Here is a 7,743-nt window from a genome sequence, read left to right as displayed (position 1 = left end):
TTGTGACTCTTATTTTGAAAGAAAATCGATGGGAACATATGAAAATAGTGCATTTGAGGTTAATATTCAAACCATATTTGTTTATCTGTTGTTTTAACGTGAAATGTGTTGTTGTCGAGCCAGAAAACACAACCCGTGAGAGTCCGGGAATGACATTACCCGGATTACATCGTCACGTGACACATCGTATTGGAGCACTTGATCGCAGCTGACTCTGCATGGGTAACTCAAGGTTATAACATAGACCCTGCCTCGCGTCATGGATTTCTTGTTCAGTGTGTTTCGCTGTCAATTTCCTGCGTGCAATGAATGTGAGCAATGATCGTCAACGCTACTGAACATTCCATTTGCAGTGTCCGTTATGTGTACATGTAGGGTAGTGTAGTGTGCCATTACAAGGTCTGACCTTCAGCTGGTGCGAGAACTGCTTTGTTCAACGGCAAAGGACACCTCTGCCAATTAAGTCCACATGTTTGCCACTCTTTGCGAAAGGTCGTCATCCACATAAGACACACTATTTTCAGGACTTTGATGTACTGTAGGGACAATCGAAAGAGACCTCGACCTTCACACGATGGACGCTATCCATGGGACAGGGCCGTGTCACAAACATCTGTTGCCAATATTGTAAGTGTGCTAATTACTAATCATGAATTTGTGATGGTAGAGGTGTCATCATTGTAATTGTGTATCGAGGAATCAGTGAAACCTTTCACAAAGTGTTTGTTCTTTTGTGCTACAAAAAAGTATGGTGAATATAGATAACATTGATATTTTTTTTTGTGATGCAAATGTTAATGATACTCATTCCTATTCGAATTCCGCACGAATGACCACCATGAATGACATGTGCCAGATACCAATGCAATTACTCAACGTTCCGAGATCTAAAGCTCTAAATGAACTTTTTATGATAAAAGTACCGGGATTGGTGACTATATCGGTTTTTATATTATACGAGTATTCTATACGGAAATCCCGCAAATCTTGCCCTTATCCTACCGTGTCCATATTGGCTGACCCCAACTGGGGAGAACAGAGGCCAAGACATTGCCACGCGGCAATCTTCTGTATTCTAAGACACCAGGTGTCTCTTTTCTTTGTTGAACAAATGCACACCAAGCCAAGACACATCGACAATCCATCCCGACCCGTTGCAATCTAATCAGAAAAGAACAGTACATGAAACATGAATGTCTGACTTAACGCGTATGAATGCTGGCCTAAATAAGTCACACCTTACTGGCACATTACGATGGTTAGCCGAAATGGGATCCAACCACCGACGCTTTCGGCGCAATGAGAAAATGCAATTTTCCAAATTAAAAGACCGAGTCATTCAGAACACGATGCAAGTTTGTAGCGGACTCGTTCTGTAGCATTAAAGTAAGTGTAGCGATCGATCAAGGTCGACTTCGGGACATGGACACATTGCCTGTTCGCCTATACATGGAAAGTAACGGTTTGTGTGATTTGTAATGGGGACTATAGTTGGACGGCATGTGTCCCGATGTGAAAACAAATAAGTACACAGATATTGACAATGGGATACAATGAAGATGCACGTTATGCGTGTGTGCCTTTACGGCATGAAAAGTATATTTAACTTAATTAGGAGTATGTCAATATATGTTATTTTATTTTTTTAAATACATCTTTTATGATATCTGACTAGAATTTAGATATGGTTCTTAGATCGTGAGGGAGGTCGGGGAGCCTTGTGGTTAAAGCTTTCGCTCGTCGATGTCCCGGGTTCGATTTCCGACATAGGTACAATATGTAAGGCCAATTGCTGGTGTCCCCGGCCGTGATATTGCTGGAATATTGCTAAAAGCCGCGTAAAACCAAACTCACTCACTCACGCTTAGATCGTGAAGTTACATTTGCGATGCCCCTTTGCACAATTATTCTATTTTTGTTTTCATTGTCTGTTATTATTGATATGAGTGTCAGACAAACAGAGGAACGTTTACTCCTGGAAGCATGTACAGGTACACAATGTTTTCATTGTCTGTTATTATTGATATGTGTGTCAGACAAACAGAGGAACGTTAACTCCTGGAAGCATGTACAGGTACACAATGTTTTCATTGTCTGTTATTATTGATAGGAGTGTCAGACAAACAGAGGAACGTTAACTCCTGGAAGCATGTACAGGTACACAATGTTTTCATTGTCTGTTATTATTGATATGTGTGTCAGACAAACAGAGGAACGTTAACTCCTGGAAGCATGTACAGGTACACAATGTTTTCATTGTCTGTTATTATTGATAGGAGTGTCAGACAAACAGAGGAACGTTAACTCCTGGAAGCATGTACAGGTACACAATGTTTTCATTGTCTGTTATTATTGATAGGAGTGTCAGACAAACAGAGGAACGTTAACTCCTGGAAGCATGTACAGGTACACAATGTTTTCATTGTCTGTTTTTATTGATATGAGTGTCAGACAAACAGAGGAACGTTAACTCCTGGAAGCATGTACAGGTACACAATGTTTTCATTGTCTGTTATTATTGATATGAGTGTCAGACAAACAGAGGAACGTTAACTCCTGGAAGCATGTACAGGTACACAATGTTTTCATTGTCTGTTATTATTGATAGGAGTGTCAGAAAAACAGAGGAACGTTAACTCCTGGAAGCATGTACAGGTACACAATGTTTTCATTGTCTGTTATTATTGATAGGAGTGTCAGACAAACAGAGGAACGTTAACTCCTGGAAGCATGTACAGGTACACAATGTTTTCATTGTCTGTTATTATTGATATGAGTGTCAGACAAACAGAGGAACGTTAACTCCTGGAAGCATGTACAGGTACACAATGTTTTCATTGTCTGTTATTATTGATAGGAGTGTCAGACAAACAGAGGAACGTTAACTCCTGGAAGCATGTACAGGTACACAATGTTTTCATTGTCTGTTATTATTGATAGGAGTGTCAGACAAACAGAGGAACGTTAACTCCTGGAAGCATGTACAGGTACACAATGTTTTCATTGTCTGTTATTATTGATATGAGTGTCAGACAAACAGAGGAACGTGAACTCCTGGAAGCATGTACAGGTACACAATGTTTTCATTGTCTGTTATTATTGATATGAGTGTCAGACAAACAGAGGAACGTGAACTCCTGGAAGCATGTACAGGTACACAATGCACAGGAACTGACTGTAGGTTCTTGTTCCTTGACCTGAGGTTCATTTGGTTCTCCAGTTACACGACAGTACTGTTTCCGTCCATTGCGCCGGCGGATACTGTCAAGTCGATTAAAGGTTGGAAGTTGATCAGCGAGTGCAGTGCACTATATTCAAGTAGTCATCTTCTCAATGAGATTCATGGAAGCATATATAATGATATTGTTACAAGTAATAATTTAAAACGTGGTGAATGTACGCTCCAATAATTTCTCTAATTGAAATCACGTATGGCAAATGCAAATAATGCTTTAAACATTGGGTTATTAAAGAAACATAACAGAAGATAACAAGTTCTTAGTTCTTTGTTTGGAGATAGTAACAAGTTATGATCTTTATATGTACACTGAGTGGAATGACAGAGTGGGTATTAAGTGAGTTCATTGCACTGGACATTTGATTATACCAACACTATTAATGATCGCCGAGAACCTCACAATATGAGGATCAATGCTATATTACAGTGATGCATGGTTTTAATGAATCCGCCAGATGTGATTGCTGAAACGGGTAAGATATTCAATTAGGAATTGAGTTTCCGTTCAGAACCGAAAGTGAATTACCGTATCGAGGGTAATGAATTAGCTATAGGAAAGATGATTAGTGCTATCACAAATTTGATCAACGTTGTATTCATCAATTGAACAACGAAATTGACTTACATGTATATTGAACATTTCTTAACGCAGTATTTCAGCTTTGGTCGGTAAATGATCAGAACCAGTGGCTGATAGCATGAACATCGTCCCTGGAAGACGATGTAACCACCGACTATCATGGGATGCTGGGACCTCGCGGGATCAGGAATCCTCAAGGGAACATTTATGAAGAACAGGTACCATGTCAACTGTGGACATCCTGACTGCACGAAACATAAAATAGTTTGACGTACCACGACCTTTATGGTTAAATGTATTTTCGAAACAAGGGGATATGTACCGTAAGTAGCCTCACAACCATCACAGGGAGGGGCTTTGGGTAACCTTCTTTCCTTCATGAAAGCCTGCCTCACTAACCAATGATATGTGAATCAGAAGGTGAATATAAGAATCAGTTCGAACTCTAGTAACACGGCGACAGGGCTAAGAAAACATACCTTTAAAATCGTATATTGTGTCTAAAATTGTGTCCGATGGCCTCTTATTTGCAATGGTAACGTATCAGTGATGACAACACTTGTTGAATGAACGCAGTTGTGAATGAGCTTACGGCGATATTCGGTCACCAGGGGCCTATGTGCACAGCTAGTGATAGGTATTAGGTTTAATGGGAAGCTATGAGCTTTATCGCGGTTAGACTACGATAGATGCCTTGGAGGATTACTTCCCTTCCCTCTCAGGTGGACAGTTTGATGTGATACCGTTTGATTGGTCGACTATTCTAAGATTTCTATTTCAACCCGAACTGCTCCTTCAGGACGGTTGCTGTACTTTGCTATTTATTTTATGCCAGGATACTCCGTGACGATGATTAATTTGTTCTTTATTAACTTTGGTTTCGAGTATGCGAACGAAACAACTAAACCCATACTTAACAACACGCACATGTACAAGAAATCACTAAGAATGGATACCATCCAATAAACAGTGCTATAAATTTAGAGATGATTACACCAGGCTGTGTACTGAGCGTGTATCTCCGCTCAATTTGCTTTGGAAATTTCATATAATTATCCACGATGTACTCGTTTGAAATCAAGACCAACAAGGGATGAAGAAATCTGTTTTATGCATGAAAAATAGATTTAAACATACTGTGACAGCCTGGAATTACCTAGATTGTTCACAGTTAACATTAGTTTAATCAAAAGAACTAGAATTGCTTGTTACTGAACACTCTGTAAGTTTAGGGTGATTCTTAACGGTCACTAAACGTCATGTGAGATGAACATGTTCATCTTCTCTTGGAATCAAATAAAAGATGTGTCCTCACACAACTTCAAAACCACAAAATGAATTGTCCAGCGTTTCACTATCTAGCAAACTACAAATGTCTTATTTATTGCAGAAGAAATTGATACTGTCAAGGCCCTACCATTAAAAGAGAGAGCAGAACTTTGACCAGCCTGCATCCTTGACTCTAACAGTGCCCAGGTGTTCGTGAAACCGACCATCATGCCCTTCTCGACAAGGGTGTTATTAAGTTACTATGATTGTCCGGAAACTTTGACGTTGTTTTGATCAGGCAGAAAGGTCGTGGATAACTGAGGAGAGACGGTGAGCAGCACAATCTGTCAAGCACGAACAGATGTGTCGTTGTCCGGATAACAAGGATACAGTCATTGACTATACGGTAAAATGAATAGCTGGACGTCTCCGTTATGATCAAACATGTGAAACCCAGATTGTTGAATTAAGTCATGCGTCTGTCATGTTAAATCTGTGAAGTCTTCAAGACGAATAATGACTTGGTTTCCCACCGGGTGTGTGATTTTTCAATTTATGTCAAAGTATAGGAATGGTATCAGTCATATGCGGAGAACACGTTGCGGCACACGGTTCCCAGAGAAACGCATTGCTGATACATACAAATCCAGGGAATATGTAAAATATATTTGTCCAAAGGTGATAAATATTGTAAATATAAATATTGAAAGTTCTAAAACCAAAATGCATTGATGTAGTTAGTTATATAACAGTATGATAGGTTTCATTCTGTGTTTCTGTGACTTTTGTAACATTGCCGGGTGTTAAACAAAATGTGCTATCTGTTATTGTTATTTGTCGTGGATCCGTGGTCCAATGGATAGAGTCACTGCTCTGGTTATAGCGGTTTGATTACATCAAAGAAACATTTGATCACTATCATCGAAGATTAAAGTCCTCATAAATTTTGTTTTGGATGAAATAAACTTCGATCAGCGGGTAGTAAAACGACATTAATATTCGGAGTTTTACACGCATGGCATCACATCCAGCATGAAATAGTTTGCGTTTTGCACTGGTTTTATTACTGTTTTGTTTTATATAGCCGCCAACAATAATGTTCCAGTATATAGCATCTCAAGGAGCCACTTAATAATTACTTGATTAATGGACAGTTTGGGTAAACTCCAAATAACTATATCATTCAAGCGAACACATGCAGTCGATATGAGTACAACTAATGTCCAGTCAAAACATGATAAATGTGGGCCAAATAAACGCTCTGTTCTTCACAGCTGTTCTGCTGGCAAGCTTGTTCAGGGAATCCATGTTGATAACGTCTGGTAAGCTATTTGACTGAGCATCATATATGCTTTACAAACAAGTGCATGTAGTTGTGACTGTCATGTTTCTGGCGAAATAGTGCGTGACATGGTAGGATGTCAATCAGCTTTTACCAAAAACTTCCTGAAAACGAGAAGAAATGATAACGTGGTACATGTATGTCCCCTACAAGGGTTGTTACGACGATAATGAAGGTAATGTTCCGCCTAATGGTCTGAAGGTGTTCAAAGTGGCAAACCCATTTCCATAATGATAAGAAATCAACACACTATCATTACTGCCAGGCAAATTAAGTAAACCCACGTTTGATGGTGGATAAAAATGAAACAAATTAAAAATGAAAATATTATTCAAAGTTGATGTATTTGATACGGGTAGCACGGGTTATATTACATGCATCATATCAATAAGTATCTCACTACCGGTGAGTGGCACGCGAGGATCGCAATTTCCTAGTACACAGTAATGAGCAGCGAATAGGTCTTCAGCAACCAATGCTTGCCGTAAAAGGCGACAATGTTTGTCGTAAAAGGCGACTAACGGGATCGGGTGGTCAGGCTCGCTGACTTGGTTGATGCATGTCATCGTATCCCAATTGCGTGGATTGATGCTCATGATGTCAATCACCGGATTGTCTGGTCAGACTCGATTATTTACAGATCGCCGTCATATAGCTGGAATATTGCTGAGTGTGGAGTTAAACAACAAACAAACAAACAAACAAAGGGAAGCAGGTATTTACAAGTGTCTTCTAGTTTCGCCCGGCAATCAGAAAGCATGCAGTGCAGTCGGGGTGACCTTTTCACTCACATTATATGATAGTTATAACTTACACATATATAGATTTATTGAATTTATGCTAATACATACCGGTGTTTGTACTGCCCGTGAAAACCTGTCATGAGTGATGAGACAACTTGACAACGTACCAAAATAGATATTTACATTTTCTTGTCAAATAATGTTATATACTGTTTTTCTTATTGCATACGCACATTAACCTGACAGCGTTAATATATTCATGATATCGCCAAAATATTAGATATTCTTTGACCTGAAAACATAACTGTTCTATTTACTAAGTATTTATGTGCTGCAAGAAGTATGTTTTTCGCGATCATACTCTGAAAGCCATAGTGTCATTGGGACTTCCTACGGAATAAGCTATTAGTTCATTCGAGTAAGATATACATTCTATTTTCAGATATATACAGTATTTCATCACTTAATATTTGATAAAAACCTCAACATGTCCTTTGCTAATTATAAAGACATTTTGGTATAGGTTTTAACAGGACGTTTACATATGTTTATGATATTTCCTGAGTTAAGT

At 39.0% G+C, this 7,743-nt stretch overlaps 1 long non-coding RNA gene across 1 annotated transcript; it reads left to right on the top strand.

Annotated features, from left to right (window-relative positions):
- The first annotated feature begins 284 nt into the window (after positions 1–284).
- Positions 285–6,489, top strand: LOC124137521. The gene is made up of 3 exons (XR_006861533.2): positions 285–627; positions 3,891–4,036; positions 5,209–6,489. It is a non-coding gene; the product is annotated as an uncharacterized LOC124137521 (long non-coding RNA).
- The last annotated feature ends 1,254 nt before the right edge of the window (positions 6,490–7,743 follow it).

This window comes from Haliotis rufescens, unplaced genomic scaffold (assembly GCF_023055435.1).
Source record: "Haliotis rufescens isolate VD_foot unplaced genomic scaffold, xgHalRufe1.0.p SCAF_7, whole genome shotgun sequence".
Classification (NCBI taxonomy): domain Eukaryota; kingdom Metazoa; phylum Mollusca; class Gastropoda; order Lepetellida; family Haliotidae; genus Haliotis; species Haliotis rufescens.
The sequence above is the reverse complement of the archived record's forward strand: the minus strand, read 5'-3'. Positions and strand labels throughout refer to the sequence as shown.